Raw genomic sequence first — 26926 nt, 5'->3', positions numbered from 1 at the left:
GCCGCTGAGACCTTGTCCTTGAGGGGGGACCATACTGCCTCTCTTTAACTGTGGTTTTTAGGTCTCGGCTAGCGAAGGCTGCGCTTGCGCAGTCTCGCTGCCGAAATTTTATGTTTTCAAGTAGTGAGGCTTGAACCCGCCCCTATTCTCCATTTGCTGGCTTCCTAAATGGAGGCTAGCCATTGGAGAAGAGGGGCGTCTGTCCATTTAAGCCCCGTCCTTTTCAGATTGAGGGGCGTGTTTTTTGATGTCCTTTCTCTCAGTGACGTCATCGGACCAAAACACGCCCCCTAGTCTGAAAAGGACGGGGCTTAGATACAAAGGTGTAGGTTCCCTCCGCGAAAGCCTGCTGTTCTATGAAGGCCATGCGACACCCACAGTGGCACGCACTCTGTCATCGGTCTCCTGCAGCATCTGCGTGCGACATCTGCGGGGAGCGGCCGTGACGTAGCCAGGGCTGCCTAGAATTTTTTGATACTAGCTCTTAGGTAAAGCCCTCCAATGCCCTTGCGTCGAGGTCGCGCTATTTAAAACTGAAAAATATACATTGTTAAAAAACTAAACGTTATACATTACTTGAGATTTACTTTTATCTTTCAAGCGAAAAACAAGTAACACTAATCCAAGACTGCGATAGCTTTGTTCTGATGTGGGTTTGAGTCTAGCGGGTCTTACTTTTCTCTCTATGACGTAGAATCTGCAGCAGGCTGTGCAGACAGTCGCGGGATAGTGACGTCACTTCCGGACGCGACTGGTAGGTGGCGGAGTAAGCGCGGTGATCCGTGGAGCGAAACCCAGGATTTCGGGAGAAATTAAGCCATGCCCAAGTAATAGATGGAAATCAGGAGAAGGGAGGGTAGGGCAGCCTGGCTGTGCTTAAGGGAAATCCTCGATAGTGGGCTTGTACACGTGAGTTACCTTCTGATATGGAGTGCCGGTGGGAGGCCTTGCACAGCACCGTGGGGATTAACACGGAACCCCTGTGTGGGCGATCAGCCTCAGTCTTCGTGTGGGCGATAGCGAGACTACAATGATAGCTTTAGTTATCCGAATGTTGTCTGAGTTTTCTTACAAATAGTCATGTCTTAGTCGTTCGCTGGACAAAGGTGAACGGTCCATTGATATTATTTAAGCTTTCCTCGACTGACTTAATTTCCCCAAATAAAACAGACCACGGCCACCTGTCTAAAACATTTCTTGGGAAAATCACAAAGGTGGCATCCCCATTCGGTCATAGCCTCACTCTGCAAAATTCATAGCGAAAACCCGAATTGACTGAACGAGGATTTGGCCGCCAGTGCTGTACCCTAATGGAAACCTCTGCTGTTTGTAGTTCCTGGGCAATCGGTTGTCTTTAGCTTCCCATCGGTTAGAGCACATCTAAAGGATCGCCCTTGAAGATGTGTCTCGTCTTACGACCATTGACTTGGCGGTCGTTCCCGTGAACTTCTACTACAGGGCGGAAACCCTAATTGCCTCTGCCACATTAACAAGGTGATAACTACCGGACTACTATTCTAATGATATGTGCTTCCTTCCGCACTATGCTTTGTTGTGTAGCTCTTGCAAGCTTCTGTTCTTCCTCGAGGGCTGTAGTGTAGCTTTCACCCAAGAGACAGTGACTCAAGAGCCATAACGCTGTAAACTTTCAAGTTCTTTTTCAAATAAGGTATTTTTTTAACTACAAGGCTTATTGCAAACTCATTTTGTACAACGCAAAACAGCAGAAATCGCCCTGCACTCACTTTTATTTGCAGCCCGTTAAACTGAATGTCAACTCTGTTCAACCGCGCTTTCTCTAAACATCCCCTTTCATCAATTACAAAATAATTAAATGTCACCACGAGCCTAAATCTTTAAAACATATAGTATATGCGAATTACACTTAAAACATGCATTCGTCCACACCCAAAAGGGTTTCAGAAGAGCAATAACTTATTGCCCCTTGCTATCTTGTCATAATCTCTGGTACTATCCTCGTATGCTTTCATGCTTCACACTACACACAACTTATGATTAGTTGGAAACTCTGGATAAGAAATACATCGCACATTTGGCTTCGTACGCCTGGAAATATGAAGTAAAATCATGGCGAAAATACTCTGCCTTTTTAATCCAGTGCTAGCATGTAAGAGGCTCTTTTGCGGTTAAACGGGTATAATGACATAATCTATTTTCCACACAACTGATTCCTTGGTGAATCTCTTTTGTTTGGCCCTTGTTTGCATTTAGTTACAGATCGTTACACCACTGCCGCAGAAAGGTGGCCCCATGTCTTTACCGCCCTTTATGTGAAGCTTATACTTTAGCACCCGTATCCTACAGCAATTAGAACCCCATGACTACCTGCCATTGGTGCAGCAGGTGCAGTAGCACCAGAACCCCGAGGGGGTCACTGAACTCTGATAATTGCAGGATAATACAATGAAAGCGTCATACCAATGCACCATTGTCCTTGCTCACACCAGGGCCCATGGAATCCGAGCTGCGCTACTGCTTATAGACACACCCCTCCGGGATACAGGCACCTTCCATGACCGTATCTACTGCTGATGGGTTTAAAGGTCTCATTGAATCTCGCATCTCCCTTTTCTGTCCTGGGACATCCCATCCGTTTTATCCCAGGCATGGCTGACCTCTGCTTCAAACAAAATCTGTAGTTTGAGCCCCACACGTGTGAAAGTGACACTCCTTTCCCACAAGAATTGCATACCGCAGCCTAGACATTTAGTAGCACTTTTAAGATGTTACACTGGATTAAGGCACCTGCTGCACAGATCTGTGTATGTCCAGGGACTCCCAGAGTATAGTGCTGACAGGGTAGTTTACATGTTTAGGGCACAAATGCAGAGATCAGCGTGTAAAGTGGTAGTCAAAGTGCCAAATCCCCCCTCTCCACCTCTGCTCTCACCACCACCTCCACCCCCCCTCCCTCCTTGCACCTTTACTCCCACCTCCACTGCCACACCCTCCTTCCTCCCTACACCTCCTCTCCCCCTCCCTCCACTTCGACCTCCACTCCCTCTACCCCCTCCACATCCACTCCTGTTTCCCTTCCCTCCACCACCAACTCCACTCCCCCTCCCTGCACCTTTACTCCCACCTCCACTCCCTCCTCCCTCCACCTCCTCTCCCCCTCCCTCCACCTCCCTCCCTCCTCCCTCAACCTCCAATCTCCCACTTTCACTTCCCCCTCAATCCCTCCACCTCACTCACTCACCCCCTCCCTCCAGCTGCACTCCATCCTCCCCACCCCCTCCCTCCCTGCACCTCCACTCCCCCTCCTCCCATCCCCTCCCTCCCTGCACCTCCACTCCACTCCACTCCTACCCCACCACTCCCTGTACCTCCACTCCCCCCACTGCCCCCTTCCTTGCATAAACAACAAAACTAGAACACATTTTTGGTGTTAATTCTGGTTTTTATTAGGATACGTCAAATGTATATCATGTTTGCTAGGTTATATATAAAGTGACAAATGGTTAAAACACTTTCTTAATTATAACATAACATTTAAACATGCTGCACAACATTCACAATGCTCTGCAACACATTAACACCACCACATACACCACCACCACATCCACCACCACCACATCCACCACCGCCACATCCACCACCATCACATCCACCACCATCACATCCACATCCACCAACACCACATCCACATCCACCAACACCACATCCACCACCACACCCACCACCACCACATCCACCACCACCACATCCACCACCACCACCAACCACATCCACCACCACATCCACATCCACCACCACCATATCCACCACATCCACCACCACCACATCCACCACCACCACATCCACCACCACCACATTCAACACCACCCCATCCACCAGATCCACCACCACCACCACATCTGTGTGTGTGTGGCTCTGTGTGTGTGTGTGTGTGGCTCTGTGTGTGTGTGTGTGTGTGTGTGTGTCGGTGCAAATGCAATAGGTCTCGCATTTGCGAGACATTAAGCTATTGGCATTGTAAATGCCAATGCCATTTATTTATCTGTTTTCAAAACCAACACATAAATAAAAAATGTGTCATTTACAATGCCAATAGCTCTAACTTTTGCAAAGGCAAAACCGTTGCATTGTAAATGCTTGTTTGAGTAGTACAGAAATTATACCGCCTTGTGAAACACAGGCTCAGACCCAACAAGACCTTTTACTGCCGGACCTCTGCGGGCATAGGGCGGTATCTTTTCCCCAATTTTTAAGTGCCTGGCTGAAAACATGGCTTACAGAACCAAAACATTCACTGACTTCCAACACCCAAGATATCACATAACCGCCAACACTCAAGGGATCATATGACAGACAACACACTGCAAATTGCTGCTGCACTAGATGGCCAAACCAATAACTGATTGACAAATGTTTAACCCAAAAGCATTTAAACAAAAAAGAGTGGATACACATATGTTGTGGCTCAGCAACTGCCTGTAGTCCATTCCAGTGGACATCGTAAACCATACTCTGTAGCTGACAAGGTGAGCCCACTAAAATAAACAGTCTGGCCCTGATCTTGAGCAGAAGAAAGAATTTTCATGTGTTCTGGCTATGTTTATTTTAAGGGAGAGGAGACAAGTGGAATAAAGGTTTAAGCAAGGAGGCTAGGATTTGGGGATGACTGTATATCAGGTGTGGGCTTTTGGAGCAGATTCCAGCTTTATGATCTTTGGCAACAAAAGCAGACTGGACTACAGGGAAATTCTGAAACTGACCGACAGGTCGAGGCCTCAAAAGGTAGAACAGGGTTCATGGCAGATTCCACTCGCATCTCAAGTGATACTAGGGAGCACTGGTACTGATAGAGGAGGGGGTCAAGTCAGGAATAGACTAGGTGTGTGGAGACTGACTGTGAAGATGAGACTTATCCTCCGACCACCAGCCCTGAATGCCCTAATGTCAATCTTACCCAAGAAGTGTTATAGGGAAGCATCAACAAGCATCACATATCATTAATCTAATAGTAATGCAACAGCAATTAGAATTGTTATTAAAACGTTTTTTTTATTATTGCTGAAGTGTTTTACTGTACATCAAATCATCTCATACCTACTTATTTCAACAAATTATCGGGATAAGTACAATTTATAACAGTACACATGGGGTTAGTAGCTTGGTATTTTCTCAGGTAGAACTGTTTTTAAAGTTGTATTGCTATTCTATTTTAACAGGGTGAGCCTGGGACTGGGTACCATGCCTTTGGAAGGAGTCAGACTGTTGTGTCCACATGAAGAAGGACGTCTCTGGTGTTTGCTGCTTCTCAATACTTGATGTTTCCAGATGCTCCCGCTGTGCAAAGTGTGGGCACCACTGGACCCTGTTTGAAATATGGCATAGTAGCTTGTGCGTAGTAACCTGAAAAAGGTGCTTCAGCAGCGAAGCAGTTAAGGGCTCCGAGGACGGTGGTAACATGATGGGAACAGTCTTGGGTAGCAGAAGTGACATCACACACCCTTTGAATCACCCAATGATATAGGGGCCTGACTCCTTGTTGCTTCTTCTTGAAAACTGTAGAAAGCAAACAGGACAAGAAGACACGTGCTACATTTCCCTTTTTGGTGCTGCTTTCTTGATCCATGAGAGCAGAGGTCGCAAGGGCCAGAAGTTCCACCAAGAATGGACTATGAGTGATGTGTTCCTTCATGCAGTCCTGAGTCTGAGGTCAGGTAGAAAGGGCTTTGTGCCGTACAGCTTTCAACTGTGCTAGCCGGGTGTCTGCGAGACCAGTCAAAGGAGCTTTTCACTAACCAGTAAATGCTCTTAATAGTATTAATCATTTGGGATTTACATTACAGTGGTGTCTCATTATCATTTTGCAGTACTGAGATACCCAAGATCATAGCCTCAGACCGCCAAACATTCACTGCACCTCCTCAAAATGTTTGGACATTTTCCCTCTACACATCCCTCGCCCGGACATAACATTGGCCTGGAACACCTGCAACGTGGGCCTCAAACACGACCTGATCCAACTTAAATGGAACCACGTGTCCATGAGCCTATGTATGCGCACTGGGTGAGGGCGCCATCAGCACTTCCGTACTCCAATGAATAATTCTGAATGCTTCTCCAGTGCCTCTCCCAGTGCGGTTTACTTGTAGAATCCGGCAGACTAACCTCTCCACAGCCTCTCTCGGGGACATGCGACCACAAATAAGTGCATACATTCCTTCCAGAATCTAGTTTTTCGCAGTCGAATGATGCGTCCCTTTGCCCGAGGCACTATTGCCCAGCCCCTGCAGTCCATCTGGAGGCAAGCAAGCCTCGCTGCCCGAGCGCTGTACCTCCAGCAGCACAGAGTTTGCACCCGTGCACCAGGCTCGCTGGTAGCAGGCAAATAGGTATTCTAAAGTCCTGTGCCCTCCTTGCTGCTCAACGCAGAGAAAACGGCAAGACGCAGGCATTCCGCAAAGATGGTTCTGCATTCTTACTGTCTGCGATGATGCTGCCCAGAGCTTTAAGTGGGCAGGGCCTGGCCGGTGCTCAGTACCGGCAGTTCTTAAAGCAGATGCCGAGCCGGGTCCCTATCAGGCGCTCCATTTTTGCCCTCACCCTCAGGATGATAAAAATTACTCTGCAACAGTACCACTGCACTTCAAAGAGACTCCTTATAGTTCTTTCACAGAACTGAGGCATTTCCAATGTTATATCCAACGAATCCATAGTTGTTGCTTGTTTATTTTATGCAGCTAACAACCATTGACAAAGCCAATAGTCTTGGCTTGTTGTAGGTATAATGCTACTTGTTATATCATATATCTAGATGCAATGACAGAAACAGCAAAATACCAGTCTTAGGCTGCACCCTTAATTTCTTCGGCCACGCCCTTTAAGAGACCCCCAGTTTTTTCACCCCTGATGCTGCCATAAAACCAGATTTTCACACAAAGTTGAAATGATGTCACATCTTCTATGCAAGGTATAGAGGGAGGACTGTGAACTCCTTGCACCTCTTCTACAGACCTGCTGTGAGCAGAGCACAGCAGAGGTGGTGGGTTCCACCTATTCTCCGACTCCATTTGGTCTGAGCTGTGAATATACTTACGTGCCGGCTTTAGCATGCAAGGTTCACCCATTAAAAACATGAATGTGCGAAGACTTTGCCAAACTGCACCTTTAGATTTAGAACAGGGATCCACTGGTAAAGCCAAGCGTTAATAGCTAACCAATCAAATGCAACATTATAGGGGAAACAGTTCGATTTTTAAGTTTCCACACATTTGATTAGTGCAAATGTGTACATTTTGAGCGAGAATACGCACGGTATTTTTGTATTTTGAATGCCCGTGGACAGATTGCAAGATGACATTTAGCACGGACAGAGAAGAATGAAAGCATTTTATGGAAATGATGAGCTGAACATCAAACATAAACCAGAACTCTGAGAGGGGAAAAAGAAAGCTTGAAATTCGCAATACGGCAGAACGGATGCTAAGCAGATGCTCACGGGTGGTTTTGTTTTGCAACACACATATGATTAGTATTTCAAGGTATTCTCTGCCGGCGTCGGTATTTGTGAAATACAACGACCCCTGGCCTTTATGAGGAAAGTACAGAGCAAAGACACACTATATTGGTTAAAAGAAGTCGTCCGGTCGGTGCACAAATCATATTTTATTGCAGCCAAACGGAATGGAACAAAACAGACCGCAAACACGTAAAATGTTTAGCATGACAGTTCTGCGTTTCCCACCAATAAATCTTTTAAAGGATTGCCTCTTCGTGAGAATACGTTTTTGGAATCATGAAAGATGTCAAATGGAAAGCCATGCAAGGCACGGTCTGCATCTCCCTAACAGATGCAATAACATAACATAAAACGCAATAGGCCGAACTGTTATGGGGTCTGGTGGCTCAGTGAACTAATGGTCCACTGTAGGGGTCTGTGTTCGACCTCATGGTCAGAGGTTCAAATCCAGACGGGTCCATTCAGCCTTTCATCCTTCTCAGGTCGATAAAATGAGTACCATTGAGTTGGGTAACAATAAACATCTGTTACTGAGCGTCAAGAAACCCTTCGAGGTGAATGTGCGCTTTACAAATACACGTTATGCTATGTTCAACCCCAGAGAGGCGTCTTGGGGCTGCTAGATAATGGCTGGTGCCTGTCTAGAGTGGCAAACTAGGGCAAATGATCGATTTTTACGTGGCCCTCAAGGATCGCTGGAGGATGAGATTACATGAAGAATTTCTTCCATCACTTTATTGTTTGTTGCCTTGTTTTTCTCATGGCACAGTTATTTAGGTTTAAAGCAACAGAATGGGAAATGGGAAAACTAAAATGTCCCCTCTACACTGATTTATAAAAAACAGTATTCGCATGTCGCTGGGAATACCTCGTACACTAATTAAAGGGAAGAAGGGACCCTAGACTGGACTGGACTATCTTAATACCTGTTCCAAGGGCACATTCCCCAAAATCTTTGAGCTCCGAAGGGTCTCACATCAATAGACAAAAAGGGGAAATTGTGATTAGAAATTACAAAATCTAAACATCTGCATCACAGTTGGGATTTACAGATGTACCCAACTTCAAAACCTACTTATGTCTCTAGAAATGCCCAGATATTTTATATTTTCTACAGGGTAAAGGGTGAGGGCATGGGTCATCCGAAGAGAACGGAAGGTTGAGGAGATGAGCATCCGGAAAGAAAAGAACACCCACAGGATTTTACCTTTGTACAGGTCAGCCTACCCTATGGTTCTTCACACCCAGCAGACCCCACCAGGACTTGGTGCCAAAAAGGAATGGAGAAAGCTGGTGCACTGGGTGTTAAAGCACTCAAAATGACATTACAAGAGGTATAGGCAACCAGATGTCCTGGGCATAGGAAACAACAAAGCAAACATTAAGGTGCAGTTGCATCTTTAACCTAATTGCAACCTTGTACATTTTCTGCCAGTGGAAAAACTGTTGGGTTAGATGCATGCAAGTAAATCCACAATTTAAGTAGACTACGGTCAGTATGTCTAGGGAGCATTGTCCATCCAATTAAAACACTCACTTCATGAAAATCGCAGTGTTTTTCTTCCTTTCCTACCAAGTTCCTAAATGTCTAGAGGCAGAAACTACCCTGGAGAGACACTACAAACAAAAATGGAATTCACATACATTTTGGATGCCTTTTTTATGGAGGTCAAATTGACTGATGTTGAAACATCTGCTTCTTGTCTTTGTGTCATTTTCAAAAAGAATGTTAGTGATTTAGTAGCTTGTTTTCTTTAAATTTGCGATTCATGTAATATGACTTTAATACACCACATGGACCCAAGGCCGTCAACGTAAAGAAGAAACAAATTCTTTCTTTACTGGAAATTTATATCCATTGCTTTGCAAACAAAACCAGAGACAGCTAGCAGTTAGAACAAACCACCTTTGAATATGGACATATCTCTTTTGCCACAAACCCAGTGCGCACATTGCCATAACTGACCTGCACTCCACTACCGGACACTTTGCATTCAACAGCCTTCTGGAGGCTTTGTTTTCCTTAGTTTTGGAGATTTAACCGCGGCGCAAATTCCACCGCAGTGTGGTCGCAAATGGTACACATTTGCATACACATACAAGAAACAAGGAATTTGAATTTGGGGAAGTAAGCATTCTGCAAAGAGAGCAACCAAGAAACTAAATCTACAGAACAGAAAATGTAATAAGTGTTAGAATTGGGGGTTTCGAGTTGGAAGTGATTTGCACCCTATCCAAGTAGGGACAATATTCTAGTCACGGAGTTACACACCCAAGAAAAACCCTGCTCAGCTTCGTAGCTTGGCATGAGCAGTCAGAGGCAATGTGTAACGAATTATTACATACACACAAAGTACTACAGTGAACACACTACAAATATAGCAATATTTATCTGAATAAAACAAAACCAAAAAGACAAAAATCCAACATATACAAGCAAAGATATCACTTTTGAAAGGTTTAAAACAGGAAAGTCCATAGGAAACTATGGATGCGCCAATTATCACAAAGTGCCTGGGATGTGTCAAAATCAGAGACAAAAACAAGCGCAGGGAAGATGAGGTGCTGAAAAAAACAAAGCGATGCGTCGCTTCGTTACTGCCACGTGAGGTGATGCGTTGATTCCTTTCTGACAGGGAAGGTAAGGAGTTAATTCCTTAATGTGAGATGAGGTGATGCGCCGATTTCCGTACATGCAGCCTCGGTTCCTTACTGCTGGGCAAAGTTGATGAAGAACTTGGCACACAGATGCGATGCGCCGAAAATCCGGCCACGCTGGGTCGATGCAGCAGCGGCAAAACAGGCGATGCATTGATTTTCTAGCTGCAAAGCGAGTAATGCATCGATTTCTTCAGCTGCACAGCATGGCCTGTGTCGGAGTCAGAGCGGGTGTCTCAGATTTTAAAGACACTGTGCTCAGGACTCGGGCTGCGGTGATATTTTCAGTGGCTGGGCAGGCGCTGCGTCAATTCTTTGGCCGCACCACGGTGATGTGTTCAGTTTTCAGCCGCATGGCGGTTCTGTCAGGAGAAGCAGGCCTTGAAGGTCGATGCATAGATTTTCGTCAGTCCTTTGCAGCAACACCACCTCCAAGGGCACAGACCTGGACTTGGCACCACTTTGCAGGCCAGAACTCCCAGCAGAGGAGTTCAGGGGCTGCTGCAGATGAAGACTTTGATGGCCCTGAGACTTACCAGGAGGCAAACACACACAATCCCTTGGAAAACCTTGGCAAGTAGGATGCAGAAAGCAAAGTCCTTTCGCTGCCCAAGACAGAGGCAGCAGGCTAACACAGCAACGTGTTAGTCCCTAATGACAGCTTCTCCAGCTCTACTTCTTGGCAGAATGTCCTCTTAGTCCAGAAGTGTTCTAAAGTTATGGTGTCACAGCTCCATTACTTATACCAGTTTCTGCCTTTGGAGTAAGAAAACTTCAAAGGTAAGACTTTGTAGTGCACAAGACCCTACATTTTCTCGACTTGGCACCAGACACACTACGAGGGGTGGAGACAGCTTTGTGTGAGGACTTTGTGTGAGAACAGGCACAGTCCTATTCAGGAGTCAGTGACAACTCCTCCCACCACTATAGCTCCGGAAGACCCATCAGCCTGGTGATGGGCCATCAGGATATGCAAGGCACACCTCAGCTCCCTCTGTGTGACTGTCTAGAGTAAATGCACAAACATCCTAACTGTCACCATCCCTCAAACGTGGATTCCACAGGAAGGCAGAGGTGCAGAATGGTAAAACAAGAAAATGCCCACTTTCTAAAAGTGGCATTTTCAACCACGCAATTTGAAAACCAACTTCACAAAAAGATGAATTTTTAAATTGTGAGCTCAGGGACTCCAAATAAACTCAAAATCTCTATCTCTTCCCAACTGGAAGTTACACTTGTAAGAGGTTACAAGGCAACTCTAATGATAACCTATAGGAGAAATAGTCCTTGCAATAGTGAAAAACTAAATTTGCAATATTTCGCTATCAGGACATTCAAAACAAACCAATATAAGTCCTACCTTTCACATACACTGCCCCCTGCCCAAGGGGATACATTGGGCCTATCTTAGGGGTGTCTTACATGTAGTAAAATAGAAGGTTTGGGCCTGGCAAGTGTGTGCACTTGCCAGGTCGACATGGCAGTTTAAAACTGCTCACACAGACACTGCAGTGGCAGGTGTGAGACATGGTTACAGGGCTACTCAAATACTCAAAGTACTATCATATATTGGTAAGAACATATTTAAAGTATTATATGTTGTTTCAACAACAAAAAACTATTACTCTTCTCATCAAATTATGACTATTTTACCAAACAACTTCTTCCCACACTTTGATACAACTATGCAGTCGCCCTTTCAATCCAGAGTCACTATGCCTACTTAGGCACACAATCATGCAAAATGTTACACATTTTTCACTATACGCACTTTGTATTTCATTCATACCTGCTTCACACTTTCAACAAGCAATGCCGGGGTTGGGAGTAAAGGAGGAGTAAGTAAAGCAGGGAAGGAAGATAAGGCTAAGTTAGCACCTTAACCTATGAATTTCATCTTTTTTGTGCTGCTGCCACTATCAGCAAACGATAACCATAACTCCTGTTTTGTTGGAAATGTATATATACTAAAAGGACACCTCCTCTAATCAAATAGAGGATGCACTGCCTTCAAAGACTACAAATTCTAATAAGCATAGGGCAAACTGTTTTACTAAGTAAAAGCACCATCAAATAATCTACTGATGCGTTTTTATTTAAGGTTTAGGGATGCATTGTGCCTTACCAGCACTATATTTTGGTGAACAAATACCAAAGGAAAAGATCTTAGGTATCTACCCTGTCTTTCATTAGCTGTTCTGATCCAATTCAATCATCTAATTGAAACACAAACATCTGCACAAGGTAGGCTGTGATGCAGTAAAATAGAACACCTTCAATTGCATGCCACAAGAACACCCATGGAATCAGCATTCCATGAACCGTTAGTGTCTACGTTTCAAGCGAAATATTTAGGCACAGTTTGAAAAGAGATCATCAACAGGAAACATGCTTGGTGGAGGATGGCATAACAAGCTGCCATTTCAAACGAAGGAAAAACACTAAAGACCCTGGTTCAAACATACCAACATTTGTGTATATTCCTCTCTGAGTGAGTGTTTGCGAGCAACGGCTATCCATTGATCCAGTGTACCTGTAGTTTGCCATCTTTTGAAAAACTTTGGAAGCTGTAGGAATTATATGTAGGATGTTTTCAGGTGTTGCGCAAGGTCTCTATTTTGATGTCAGGATTCTAAATGTACCAGCCCAATACTCCAACCTCCACTCAGCTTCAAGGACAACATTTTTGTTAAAAATTGAGAATGATTGGGAGCCAATGGAGCACTTTAAGCCCAAGCTGGGCAAGGTGCTTGGATTTATCTTTTGCCTGGTCTTCATATGTAAGCTCTATGGAAAGGTTTGGCCACAGAAAGGAGAAATAGGAAAGGGAGGGCTAGCAGCCATCTTGCTCCATAAAATATATTCATGTGGGCTGTGGCTTTGTACTGCTTTGTGATTGCCACCAGATCCAGGATACCCACATACTAGACAGTTGCATACAACCATCCTCATTCTATGTTTGGCACAATCCTGGGAGCAAATTGCCAACAAGAAAATAAGGATACCACAAGGTGTGGAATTGACCATGCATGCAACTATACCATGCCACTTTCACTTTTGGACCTCAGAATTTGGGGCAGCATCCTAACTGTAGATGTTTACCCACTCTAAGGTGTGGAAAATGTGAAACGTATGCTATCTGGGTTCACTGTTTATACCAAGGCTTACCTGGGGAACTAGTAAGAGAAAAAACTGTGGGGAATGTAATATTCATCCATTCACTTGTAATTTCGGTTTGGGAAGAATTAGGATTGTGCATCTCAACCAGGATTTGTACACTAGTTGGAATGAGGGTGAATAAATCTACCTTTCAGTCTATTGCACAATTAGTGGTAAATATTCCATGGGTTTGGGACTCCTCAACCTACTTTTGACCATCTTCTGCTATGTAGACCTACACCTGCAGGTTACGCACGGCCAACATCTTCTTCCACATGTACGCCGATGATACTCAGATATACATCAACATCTCTTCTCTAAATGACGCCCTGAAACAGACTGTTCAATGGCTCGCCAATAACCAGCTCAAACTGAATGCCCAAAAAACGAAGTTCCTGCTCATCTCCCCCCCTAATAACTCCAACAACATCCTGGAATGGATTAACTTAATCACAGCACTTACCGACCACAGTGGATTTTGCCAAATCTCTTGGTATAACCTTGGACAGCAACCTGAATATGCATGAACACATCAACTTGATGGCCAAAACGGTCAGGTTCTATCTGAGCTACTTGAAAAAATTAAATGAGCAAATTTCTCCAATAACTCTTTTGTCGCACCGCCCGCCTTTTATCATGGCTTTTGTTTCTGTGCAGAATCTTTCTGCACTGCTCGGCCCTCTCTGTGTACCAATTTCACTCCTTCAAATGTTCTGCCGGTTCACTCTACCTTTTGTTATCATTTGTCCCCTTGTATACAATGGCTGGTTTTCCCTTTTTATCGCGGACATGTCGCTTGCTTATTTTGGTACAGCACTGATTATTGTGTATGTCTCTGCTCTTGTCCTATTGTGTTCAATTCCCTAACCCCCATTCCTTGTATTTTGCCTATGCCTAACCTGTATGTAACGTGTTTATCCCTGTAAAGCGCTCTGATACCCGTTCGTGCTCTATAAAACCTCAAATAAATAAATACAGGATTGCATTGTGGAGGGCAGGCTCAATCATTAAGCTTTCCGCAATCCGATAGAACAGGTAAAAACATTAGGCTCCTCATTTCCATAGCTGTGGTAAGAGTGTGGCGGGGTAACAATCATGGATACCGAATTAATTGCGATGCCAGCAATTTTAATCAGCGACGGTTTCGCTGCATTGATGAAGGAAATTTGTCCCCGAGTACCACCAGCTACAGACGCAATTAAGATAGAGTAACAGCAAGTGATTGTGGACTTCTGTCTGGACAAATAAACCCAGGGTCGTAAACTCCGAGTTCATTACCACCGGTCTTGGAGGGTCCCAGAAGGATAACAGTAACAATTTGTTTTTGTACTGATGCAAGAGTACAGCAAAAACTGGAATAAGAAGACAACATTATTAGTAGTTGATGAAAATTGCTAATACATGGTACTTTCACACGAGAATTCTGCCCAGCGCGCAGTAATCAACTCTGCCTGCAATGCAAGAAAGGTAGTACAACTGAGAGCACTTTACGATAAACCGAACTATAAAACAGTAAGTGTGTCCTTGGGAGTAAAGCTGAGGCATGAGAACTGAACTGAGGGGAATGCTGGCTGCCGGGGAAGGGGAGGGTGGGGTGAATAGCCTTCCGAACTGAAGGCCTTCAAGCAAAAATGTAAAATAAAAATAAAATTAAAAAATAGCAGGGTTTATAGCGTTCTATAAAATTTTACAAGCCCTGCTCTCAGGGGACGCTCCTCAATTTGGGTTTTCATGTTGAGTATTTGATGGTGTCTCTGAAGGAAACTCGGTGACCAGAACATAATATCGCCGACAGGATTTGATCACTTAACAGAAACTGTATGTGTTCACCTGGTCTTGGTCCAGGCAAAATGAATAATCCGCTGTGACATGTTTAAGAGACGCCAGCGGCACTGGACCAACCAAGCTGCCATTGTATGAAAGATGCTCTTTTCAGCAAATACTGTCAGCTGGGCTGCAACAGGGAGGCAGCCCAAACATCATTCACATAGTTCAACATGTTCCGAGAACGGTGTGATCAAGTAGTAAAGGCCCATCATTTTGTGTGCATATTGGGATTTCCAGTTTCATACATTTAGGAGTACACATAATAAGCCAAAGTGAAAAAAACATTGGCAATGGCAATAGGTCTAGCATTTAAAATAAAGTGCCTACTCAGTCAAAGATGGGTTGCGACATTCAATTTGTCGTCATACATGCACTCTGCCTCTCATCTTAGCACTCATGCTTCAATTCATCCACTCACTTACTCATTCTTGTATTCATTCACTTATGGAGCACACTAAATTCACACACAAACGCAACAACATATGCAAGGTAAATTAAAAGAATAAAAGTAGAAAAAGAAAACAAGCTGGTGACTAAACGTGACAGGCAATGGTTGCAATAACAAATAAAATTAAACTTAGCAGGTGGCCGACTTGCAATGGTATTGTACATGGTGTTTTAATGTTCTGGCATGGCCGTCGCGTTTAGACCAACGTGTTTTGCCATCTTGGAATGGTAAAACAGCACAACGATGAATAGTGCCACAAAGATGAGACGGAAAGTAATGAAAGGAAAGAAATGGAAAACGAAGGTCATGGCCCACCAGTACTAGTACTGAGGCGCGCTCATTTTCAGGTGGATATGCACGTGATCAGAAAAATGAATTCACTTGTAGTAGGAAAATAGAGCCAATGTCACCTTATACTAAATGCTATCATGAATAAAAACAGAGTAGTTCAGTCATTGGCTCTATTGTCCTGTGAGTGACAGCAATTCTATTATCTATCTATCTATCTATATATATTACCTACTGGCGATAGCCAGTAGATATACATAGTTAGGACCTAGCTACCATAGGAAATCCGCAACATTCTATTGGGAATAACTTTGGCGCCGGTTGAGGAATTTGCGTGTAATTTTCCAAAATTTAGGCCAGCTTCGCTCCGCTTCTTCCCTGTAAGTTTCGGGGGGATTCGTCATGCGGGGGCCGAGAAAAAAGGGGATCCCAAAACGTGTTTTCCCCATGTTAATTTCCATAGGACAAACAGACAAGGCTACAGCCCGAACCGCTAAATGGAATTACACCAAACTTTGAAAAATTGTAGGGACTGGTACGCAGAAGTGCCTTTTCTATATTTGGTGAAAATTGCTCCAGTGGTTTTTACGAAAATTCACTTAAAAAACACATATATATCTATATGCGCGCTTCCAGCGCTTACCGGTACGCGTACCGGGCGCGCCACGGGAGTGCGCAAGCGGAAAGCTGATTGGCTCTTGGGTGTCTGTCAACATTCTAAACAGTCCGGAAAGTCCGCCATCTTGTGTTTCGGTAGAATCGAGACACAAGAGGTGAAAAAAAAGGGGGACATGATTAAAAGGGGGCAGGTAGATACCCCCTTACCCCCTAGGTTTTCTGAGGGGGCCTAGAAGGGCCCTGAAGGGCAAAAAAACTATTTTATTTTTTTTGACATTTTTGCGGGGTAAGCGCTGGGTGCGTTCCCATGTACACTTCCCAGTACACGTACCCCGAGCGCAGCACGGGGTAAAACAGTGAAAAAAATTAGAGTAAAAAAATAATTTAGAGTGCTTAGAGGTAGGGTAGCTCTGAAAAGAGCTGTTGTGTTATGTGGGTGATTTAAGTACCTAGAAGTAGGTACTGTTGCAGAGTCTAAAATTCAAGAGAAAGACTCTGATCCCCTAATTTGAGAAATGTACACCGTCTCCTCTGTAGATATCTTGCATGTTGTAACGCAAGTTATTGTGGTATATGGAACCCATACCTCAGTCTCTCAGGAAAGCAGAAACAGATCCTTTTGGGACCCCCTGATAAGGCCTGGGGGGTCAGGGGCACTCTACCCTGCCCCCTTTTTACGTTCTCAACTATTACATGTCACTCTCTTCTGAAACTACACAAAATGGCGGCGAGAGGGTGCATCAGAGACAGACAGTGAGAGAAAGGAGGCAGGAGATGAAGAAGAGATGTCAAATACACATTGGAGAAAATATAGTGGGAGAAGGGAAGTAACTATGAGTAAACTTTTTTTATTATTATTTATTTTATTGCCACGCACTTCAGTTACACAGCTCCAAGCCTACAACCTCTAGGGCCGGCCGTGTTATACATATTCCAAGTAAACAATAGACATTGGTAGACACAGCCCATCAGCCGACAACCCGGGGGTCCGGCGGCATATTTCTTGAAGGAGCTAGTAAATTCAAAAATTTCACTGTCAAGAGAGCAGGGTGCAGTTTGTCATGCGCTTTTGTTTCCTCTGTGCGCCATCAGTTCGTCCCCATCCTCCCCCCCCTCAGTGCCATAGCGTAGATTGGAGACAAACGCGTAAGCTTCATAACTTAACCAATGTTAACACCCAACTCAAATAACTGTCCTACCCCGCCCAACTATGAGTAAACTTACTATGTAACATAAAAATGTTGCAGTCTATACTATAAGTCTTACTTTAAACTACAATCACTTCGCTATTACCTCATAAATTACAAATAAAAATGAATAATGTCTCAAACTATTTTTAATTTCTAAATATAAATGTATTCTTCTGACTTTTCATAATTTAAAAGAACTATTAACATGTCTTCATCAGGAATTTCCTCTTCAATCTCATCATCAGGAATCTCCTCATCAAAAGTCTGCAAAGTTGATTCCTGGAACTCTATGGGCTCCAAACATTCGAGAAATTCGCCGTCAAGAGACTGTCAAAAAAATCCCTCATGTCATTTCCTCCAACAGAAACTTCTTCATTACTGGTACTGTCAATAAGTGGGACATTCAAAATGTCCATAAAAGTAGTGGAAAATTCAAAAGAAATTTCGATGGTCTCTGTATTGTGATCCATTTTATTTTGAAATTTCTTGCTGTAAATTGCAGAAAAAAAGAATCACTTTAATTTATCGTTTTTAGTAATACATAATATAAAACTAGCTTTATCAAGTATTTAGTTCTTTTAAATTAATATGCACACATTTTATCAAATACTTTATATAACTATATCATTAGAGTTAAGTCACTGTCGAGGTCAAGTTGACAAAGGTACTTCTGAGTTTTTAACAGTGAAGTTATCTTTGGGTATAGTATCAGGCAGTAACTAGAAATATAAGGCACTGCATGTGATGAAGCCTAACTCAATCCATAACTATAACAGAAGGGCAGTAAATAACTAACAGAAAACATTTTTCCAGTTAACTTAAAGTGTACAACGTAGTTCCCCTTACAAATTAACAACTCACCTTTTAGAAAGCAGGAGAAGAGTTAGTACTGTGTAAATCTCACACCAGAAATTGAACACAAAAAATTGCTCACAAGTGTACCTCAGACAGTACTATGACAGTAAGCTTATATAGATATATATGTTTTTGAAGTTAATTTTCATAAAAACCACTGGGGCAATTTTCACCAAATAAAGAAAAGGCACTTCTGCGTATCAGTCCCTACAATTTTGCAAAGTTTGGTGTAATTCCATTGAGCAGTTCGGGCAGTAGCCGTGTCTGAACGTCCTATGGAAATTACCATGGGGAAAACACGTTTTGGGACCCCCCTTTTTTCTCGGCCCCCGCTTGACGAATCCCCCCAAAACTTTCAGGGAAGGAGCAGAACTGAGATGGGCAAAATGTTGGAAAATTTCACGCAATTTCCTCAATCGACGCCAAAGTTATTCCCAATAGAATGTTGTGGATTTCCTATGGAAACTAGGTCCTAACTATATATACCTACTGGCTATCGCCAGTAGGTAATAAGCTTACTGTAAGCTTACTGTACTCTGTACCTTCCCGAGTACGAGCTGCATTCTGATTGGCTGCCAATGTCTGTCAACACTCCAAAACAGAAATTCTTGGCAGCCATCTTGTACCTCGGTAGACTGAGGCACAGGAAAGCAGAAAAACAAATGTGTAGAACTCAAAAAGGGGGCAGGGTAGAAGCACCCTGACCCCCTAGGCCTGCTCAGGGGGTCCCACAAGGACCCCCCAGGCCCCAAAAAAATTTGAAAAACCGCGGGGTACGCGTGAGATCTGATTGGCTGTCAGCACTTCATCCAAGAAGTGTTGGCAGCCATCTTGGGACCAATATACATGATAGCACCTCATTAAAAAGCATTGTAGTTAATAGAGGGTTTTAGGACTTTAGTAAATCATTTGTTGATGGTACCATACTCATTTTAGGAATTGTGGTGTGTTCTAACATGATTTTACCATGTGAAAAAGCCTTCTGATGGGATATCAGGAATCATGTTTGAAAGAAAACTATTATCTCATGCTTTTCCCACAGTGGTTTGGAAGGGGATCTATAAGCTAAACTGAAAGCATATTTTCTGTAAATTCACATTATCTTTCTCAGTCATGTAAGAATGAAATCTGACATTCTCAGTAAAACATGTACATCCAACAAGGACAGAGACTGTCAGTTGATTCCTTTGTGTTCTACTGCAGCCTCCTAGAGTGTTCTAAAGAACAACTAGAGCGCTAACAGTCCTACTTATTACAAAGGTATGGCACACCTGAAGCCATCTTGATTGGAATAAAGTGGTAACTCTTAAAACATTTAATTTAAAAAGGAACAAAATGAGGGGGTATATTTTGCCATAGAAAGTATGATTAGTGCTGCAGAAAGAAACATCAGGGCACATTTTGAGCGACTTCTCAAATCCTCTTCTATTTCATTAAAAAATTCTGGCATGCAGTCTCCCAAGATGGCCACCAGAGACAAAAGAGCCCAAATGTAGCCCAAATATCACCCAGATGTAGCCCAAGTATAGCCCAATGACAGAATGTCCCAGAGTGTTCTAAAGAACATCTAGAGCGTTAACAATCTTACTTATGACAAAAGTATGGCACACCAGAAGCCATCTTGATTGGAATGAAGTGGTAAGTCTGAAAACATTTAATTTAAAAAGGAACAAAATGAGGGGGTATATTTTGCCATAGAAAGTATGATTAGTGCTGCAGAAAGAAACATTAGGGCACATTTTGAGTGACTTCTCAAATCCTCTTCTATTTCATTAAAAAATTCTGACAGGCAGTCTCCCAAGATGGCCACCAGAGACAAAAGAGCCCAAATGTAGCCCAAATATCACCCGGATGTAGCCCAAGTATAGCCCAATGACAGAATGTCCCAGAGTGTTCTAAAGAACAACTAAAGCGCTAACAGTCCTACTTATTACAAAGGTATGGCACACCTGAAGCCATCTTGATTGGAATAAAGTGGTAACTCTTAAAACATTTAATTTAAAAAGGAACAAAATGAGGGGGTTCATTTTGCCATAGAAAGTATGATTAGTGCTTCAGAAAGAAAAATTAGGGCACATTTTGAGTGACTTCTCAAATCCTCTTCTATTTCATTAAAAAAATTCTGACATGCAGACTGAGACATTCACTTTTAATACCAGCAGCAGACTTCCCTGGTGAGCAGTAGCTTTATTACAGTGATCTAATGAGCAACTAGAGTGCTAACATTCAGAATGTATGGCAAATGTGTGACACATCTGAATGCCTTCTTGATGGAACCAAAGTAAACAAGCATTGAAAATGCAATAGATCTCGCCCTCGTTTAAGTTAAAGCCATTCTGTTTGTAATGAGGTGGCTTTTTAGCTTTGCTTTTATTAGTGTTTTTAAAACTTTCATGTAAATAACATGCATATGTATGCATATATGTATGCATGCATTTATATTTGTATTTATATAGATATGCAGATTATATATGTGTATGTATATATATATATATATACATACACATACATATATATAAATGCATATGCATATATATGCATATATATGTGTATATGTGCGTGTAGAGAGGTAGAGGTGTAGAGGTGTAGAGGTAGAGAGGTAGAGGTAGAGAGGTAGAGGTAGAGACTAGTAGAGAGAGGTAGAGAGTGAATAATAGAGAGTAGAGAGTGAGTAGTAGAGAGTAGTAGAGAGAGTAGCAGAGAGTGAGGAGTAGAGAGTAGTAGAGTGAATAGTAGAGTGAGTAGTAAAGAGTAGTAGAGAGTGAGTAGTAGAGTGAGTAGTAAAGAGTAGTAGAGAGTAAGTAGTAGAGTGAGTAGTAAAGAGTAGTAGAGAGTAAGTAGTAGAGTGAGTAGTAGAGAGCAGTAGAGAGTGAGTAGTAAAGAGTAGTAGAGAGTGAGAATAGTAGTGAGTAGTAGAGAGTAGTAGAGAGTGAGTAGTAGAGAGTGAGTAGTAAAGAGTGAGTAGTAGAGAGAGTAGTAGAGAGTGAGTAGGAGAGTGAGTAGTAGAGAGAGAGTAGTAGAGAGTGAGTAAGAGAGTGAGTAGGAGAGTGAGTAGGAGAGTGAGTAGTAGAGAGTGAGTAGCAGAGAGAGAGAGAAGTAGAGAGTGAGTAGTAGAGAGTAGTAGAGAGTGAGTAGTAAAGAGTGAGTAGTAAAGAGTGAGTAGTAAAGAGTGAGTTGTAAAGAGAGAGTAGTAGAGAGTGAGTAGTAGAGAGTGAGTAGTAGATAGTGAGTAGTAGAGAGAGAGTAGTAGAGAGAGAGTAGTAGAGAGAGAGTAGTAGAGAGTAGTAGAGTAGTAGAGAGTGAGTATTAGAGAGTAGTGGAGTAGTAGAGAGTAAGTAGTAGAGAGTAGTGGAGAATATTCCAAAGTTTGGCACAGCACCACTTGCACAATAAGTCCAATCATATCACTTAAGAGTCCTTATTGAAGCGCTGAATCTTGGTGTATATTCAAATGCTTTTATTTTCCTTAGAGGATAAGTTACTTACCTGTAATCCTAGTTCTCTTCCAGGGGTATCCTCATCAAAGTCATAAGCACTGAATATTCCCGCCCACGTGCGGGACCCCGGAAACAATATAAAAATATAAATGTAAAAACACATATATCTCGCTCCACATATATGTACGTACATATATTATTTTTCTCACACAAATGCAGCCCCTAAAATGAGGCTAAACAATGTAAACACATGTACATGTACTGCAATTAGTAAGGAAACAAAAAAACACATAAGGTCAAATATCCCTTGAACTTTGTGCTTTAATGAGGAAAAACACTCATAAATCCTGAAAATTGCAAAGAAATAGACATTGTTAGCCCTCAGGCTGCATTGTAAAACAATAGCATAGAAAATGAAACCATTTTCAACAAAAACTGGCACCGTGCCTTTAAGGCAGCCCTGACCCCAGGCTTCCCATCATGCCTATGGGGTGACAGGTCAGTTGTTCTTTGCATAACCCTGAAGACAGGGCTCAACCATAAGATTGTACTAGTCCCGAATCTCAATTACTTGGGGAGGTGGGTGGGTTGCTTATGACTTTGATGAGGATACCCCTGGAAGAGAACTAGGATTACAGGTAAGTAACTTATCCTTCTCTTCCAGGGGATCCTCATCAATAGTCATAAGCACTGAATAGAATAGCAAGCCCATCAACCCCCTGCAGGTAAATGAGAAGTACATGACCCAACTAAATCATACCAGTTAAGAAACTCAGCTGCTAAACAGATTCCTCAGGGAGGCCTGGCCCACCTGGGTATCTGCTCTCGTGTCAGAATCTAGACAGTAATGTCTGGTAAATATATGGACAGACCTCCAGGTCGCTGCTTTACAAATCTCAGACATTGGCACATTATGCAGGAAAGCCGCCGTCGCAGCTCTACCTCTTGTGGAATGCGCTTTAGGGGAAAAACTCAAAGGTTTTTGCGCCAATAGGTAAGCAAGTTTGATACACGAAACGATCCATCTTGAAATGGAACGTTTCGAAGCTGCATGCGCAGTTCTGGACGATCCATAGTTGATAAATAAATGATCAGAGTGACGAATAGATTTGGACCTGTCAGATAGAATTTCAAAACCCTTTTCAGGTCCAAAGAATGTAAAGCCCTCTCAGCTGGGGTAGAGGGATTGGGAAAGAATGTGGGCAGAGAAATCGACTGACATGAAAATCTGATACCACTTTCGGCAGGAAAGAAGGGTGCGTTCTCAGGACCACTCTATTCAAATGAAATACTGTATACGGTTCACTGGTACAGAGAGCCTGTATCTCGCTCACCCTACGAGCTGACGTAATCGCAACCAAAAAAGCAGCTTTCCAGGAAATATGCTGTAAAGTAGCTTTATGAATGGGCTCAAAAGGAGGGCCCATCAACTTCGATAGTACTAGGTTCAGCTCCCAGGGAGGAGAAGGGGGACGTACTGGAGGGTACACCTTTTTCAGACCCTGAAGGAAATCTTTTACCGCTGGCAACTGGAAAAAGGAAGTTTGTGAAGGTGATCGCCTATAAGCTGTTATAGCAGCTAAATGCACCTTAATGGAATTGAACTTCAACCCTGCCTTAGCCAGGTACAACAGGTATGGAAGAACTGTTTCTTCCTGTCCCTTTACCGGATTATGCCCATTCTGCATACACCACATATAGAACCGCTTCCACTTGCATGCGTAAGAATGTCTTGTGGAAGGCCGTCGTGCTTCCTTCAGAATGGACATGCAGTCCTGCGGCAGTCCTAGATGGCCGTATTGAATGACCTCAGGAGCCATGCTGTCAAGCTCAGTGACGGAAGGTGGGGATGATGAATCCTCCCGTTCATCTTCGATAACAGGTCCGGCCTGCATGGATGTCTCTTGTGAGGAGACACTGACAGGTGAAGTAGGTCCGTGTACCACCATTGCCTCGGTCAGTCGGGGGCAATCAGGATCATTGTTGGGCACGAGTGGTTCAGCTTGCTCACCACCTTCGGGATCAGCGGAAGGGGTGAAAAGGCGTACACAAATTCCCCTGACCAGTCGATCAAAAGAGCATTCCTCTTGTTCCTAGTCGGTAGAACCTTGAGGCGAAGCTTGGGCATTTGGTGTTTTCGTCGTCCGCGAAGAGGTCTATGGAAGGACGACCCCAAGACTGGAATATGTCTTCTAACACTTCGTCGTTGAGAACCCAGTCCTCTTTGTCCTCGGCGTGCCGACTTAGAGCGTCCGCCCTCACAATCTGTTCTCCTGGGAGGTGGACTGCTTGAACTGAAAACTTGCGAGCCAGAAGCCAATGCCAGATGCGCTGGGCTTCCAGTGAGAGAGTCCTTGAGCGTGTGCCTCCCTGCTTGTTTAAGTAGTACATCGTAGTGGTGTTGTCCGTTTGTACTAGAATCGCTGTCTCTTGAAGCGAGGGAAGGAACGCTTTAAGGGCCAGGTGAACTGCTCTCAATTCCAACAAGTTGATGTGGTAGGTGCTCTCTTTGGAAGATCACAGCCCCTGCACTTGGAGAGGGCCCATGTGCGCTCCCCAGCCTTGTAGAGACGAATCGGTGATTATCGTTTGTGCAGGAGGTTGTTAATGGAAGGAAACTCCCACCTGCATGTTCTGTTTCTTTGTCCACCACAGAATGGAAGCTCGCGCTACATCTGACAAAGTGATCTGATCGTCCCAGCGAGCTGATTGTTGGTCCCATTTGTCCTCCAGATCCTGCTGAAGAGGACGCATCCGAAGTCTGGCATTCGGTACCAAGAAAATGCATGACGCCATCGACCCTAGGAGGGAGGCCATTTTCCGCACTTTCTGAGTCCTGCTGCGAAGAATTTGCTGGCACTTGAGCGTTATAGAAAACTGTCTCTCCTCCGAAGGAAACACTTTTCCTACTTCGGAGTCTAGTAGAGCTCCTAGGAAGTGAATCTTCTGAGTGGGTTGGGAGACAGACTTGCTGTAGTTGACATGTAGGCCTAGTCGCTGACAGTTCTATGCAGATCTGGAATTGATTCCTTACGTTGTCTGGGGAAGGACCTTTCAACAGCCAATCGTCTAAGTATGGGTATACGAAAAAACCCCTGCGGCTTAGAGCTGCCGCCACCACTACGACACACTTCGTGAACACCCGGGGGCCGACTTCAACCCAAACGGGAGGACTTTGAACTGGTAGTGGGAGGTCCCCACCCGGAACCGAAGGATCTCCTGTGATTGAGTCGTATTGGGACATGAAAGTATGCATCTTGAAGGTCCAACGAACTCATCCAATCCCCCTTCCTGAAATGGGGATATATTTGATGAAGCGCCAACATACAAAACTTTTCTTTTCTGATATGTAGATTGAGTGTTCTCAAGTCCAGAATGGGCCTGTATTCTGCCTTCTGGCCCTTTTTTCTGACCAGAAAATACCTTGAATAGACTCCTTTCCCCCTTTGAGCCACTGGCACCTTCTCGACGGCTGATTTTTCGAGGAGTGTCGCTACTTCTTTCTTTAGTAGTTGTAGCTGGTGGCGTGACGTTGTCATCGGAGGAACTGATGGAGGTAGACGATGAAAACGAAGACAGTACCCATTCTGCAGCGTAGACAACACCCATTGATCTCTTGTAATGGCCTGCCACTCTGACCTGTGATTTGCAATGCTTCCCCCCACTGGAGTGGAAAATGGCGCTGGGGGAAGTAAAGACTCATTGCTTCTGCTGGGGTTTATTGAAGTTGTTGCCTGGGTGCTGATTCCACACCTCCTTTGGAATTGCGCTTGCCTTTATATTGTGATTTTTGTTGGCCTTGCTGGTTCTGACCCTTCTGACAGTGAGGGGTTTGAACCCTCTGCTTCGAAGAGCCCTTGTTGTCCGAATGGAGCTTCTTCCGAAACTCCTTTTTCTTTTCAAGCCCCATGGCTTTAAGGGTGTCTAAATCCGTTTTCATCCGTTGCATCTCTTCATCAGCACTCGCCCCAAAGAGAGATGCGCCCGAAAAAGGAAGGTTCAGGATTCTGGCTTGAGCCTTAGGTTTTAAGGCAGTCAGGCGCAACCATGAGGATCTTCTCGCTGTGATTCCATGCGCATATCCATGCGCAGCCAGAGTAGCTCCATCTGCTGCAGCCCCTATAATCTGATTGGAGACCTGACTGCCCTCCAACAGAATTTCTTCAAAGTCCTTTTTATCTTCCGGAGGAAGCTTTCCAGAAAACTTCTGAAGCGAGTCCCACAGAGATCTATCGTATCTGCCCAGTAGAGCTTCCACATTGGCGACCTTGAGGAAAGAGGCTGAGGTGTTGCACACTCTTCTACCCCATGAGTCTTGCAACTTGCTGTCCTAATCCGGCGGTACCGTGGATGAGGAGGCCACCGCACTGGATTTTTTAGCCGCCACAATGATTACTGAATCTGGTGGGGAGTCTGACTTGAGGAACAGAGGATTCTCTTCAGGCGAGCGATATTTTTTAAGAATCCTCGCTGGGACAGATTTCACCGTAGCCGGAGTCAGGAAGACCTCATTCACCGGCACCATGATGCCCGGGACCAACGGCAACAAAGGTTTGGGTGCCGATCTGTGCTGCAGGGTTTCAAAGATTACAGTTGTCTTGACCTGCGGAGCTGTCATAGGCACCCCTAGCTTAAGGACTTCTTTCGCCTGAGACCCTTTTCCTTTTGGAGGGAGGGTCCACTTGCATTGGGGACTGTTCCACTTCCGCAGCTGAGGCTGATCTTGGGGACTCATGCTGGGACGCCAGGGCTTGAGGCTGATCAGAGGGTTGACTATCCATCTCTTGTACCAACTGCCTCAAAGGAGACCTTCCCTGTGTTCTTGAAGGGGAGACATGCCCTGAATTCGAGCCACGCTGTTCCCTGGAACTCCGCTGGCCAGTCAACGGTGGCTGCTTTGACATTGAACGTCGATGTCGTGAAGATGACTGACGCCCTCTCGACGCCGACCGTG

The 26926-nt window shown here is 44.1% G+C and overlaps 1 protein-coding gene across 11 annotated transcripts in view; it reads right to left on the bottom strand.

The window, feature by feature from the left end:
• Window positions 1–26926, bottom strand: part of LOC144798821 (uncharacterized) — a 390922-nt gene that overhangs the window by 173187 nt on the left and 190809 nt on the right. For 2 of the 11 annotated variants that reach the window (XM_078669869.1, XM_078669872.1), the window contains one exon: window positions 17340–18169. The exons of the other annotated variants lie outside the window; for them this stretch is intronic. The gene's annotated coding sequence lies outside the window, so the exon portion shown is untranslated. Of the gene's footprint in view, window positions 1–17339; window positions 18170–26926 lie in introns of those variants that run through there. 11 annotated transcript variants of the gene reach the window in all.

This window comes from Lissotriton helveticus, chromosome 12 (genome assembly GCF_964261635.1).
Source record: "Lissotriton helveticus chromosome 12, aLisHel1.1, whole genome shotgun sequence".
NCBI classification, from domain to species: Eukaryota; Metazoa; Chordata; class Amphibia; order Caudata; family Salamandridae; genus Lissotriton; species Lissotriton helveticus.
The sequence above is the reverse complement of the archived record's forward strand: the minus strand, read 5'-3'. Positions and strand labels throughout refer to the sequence as shown.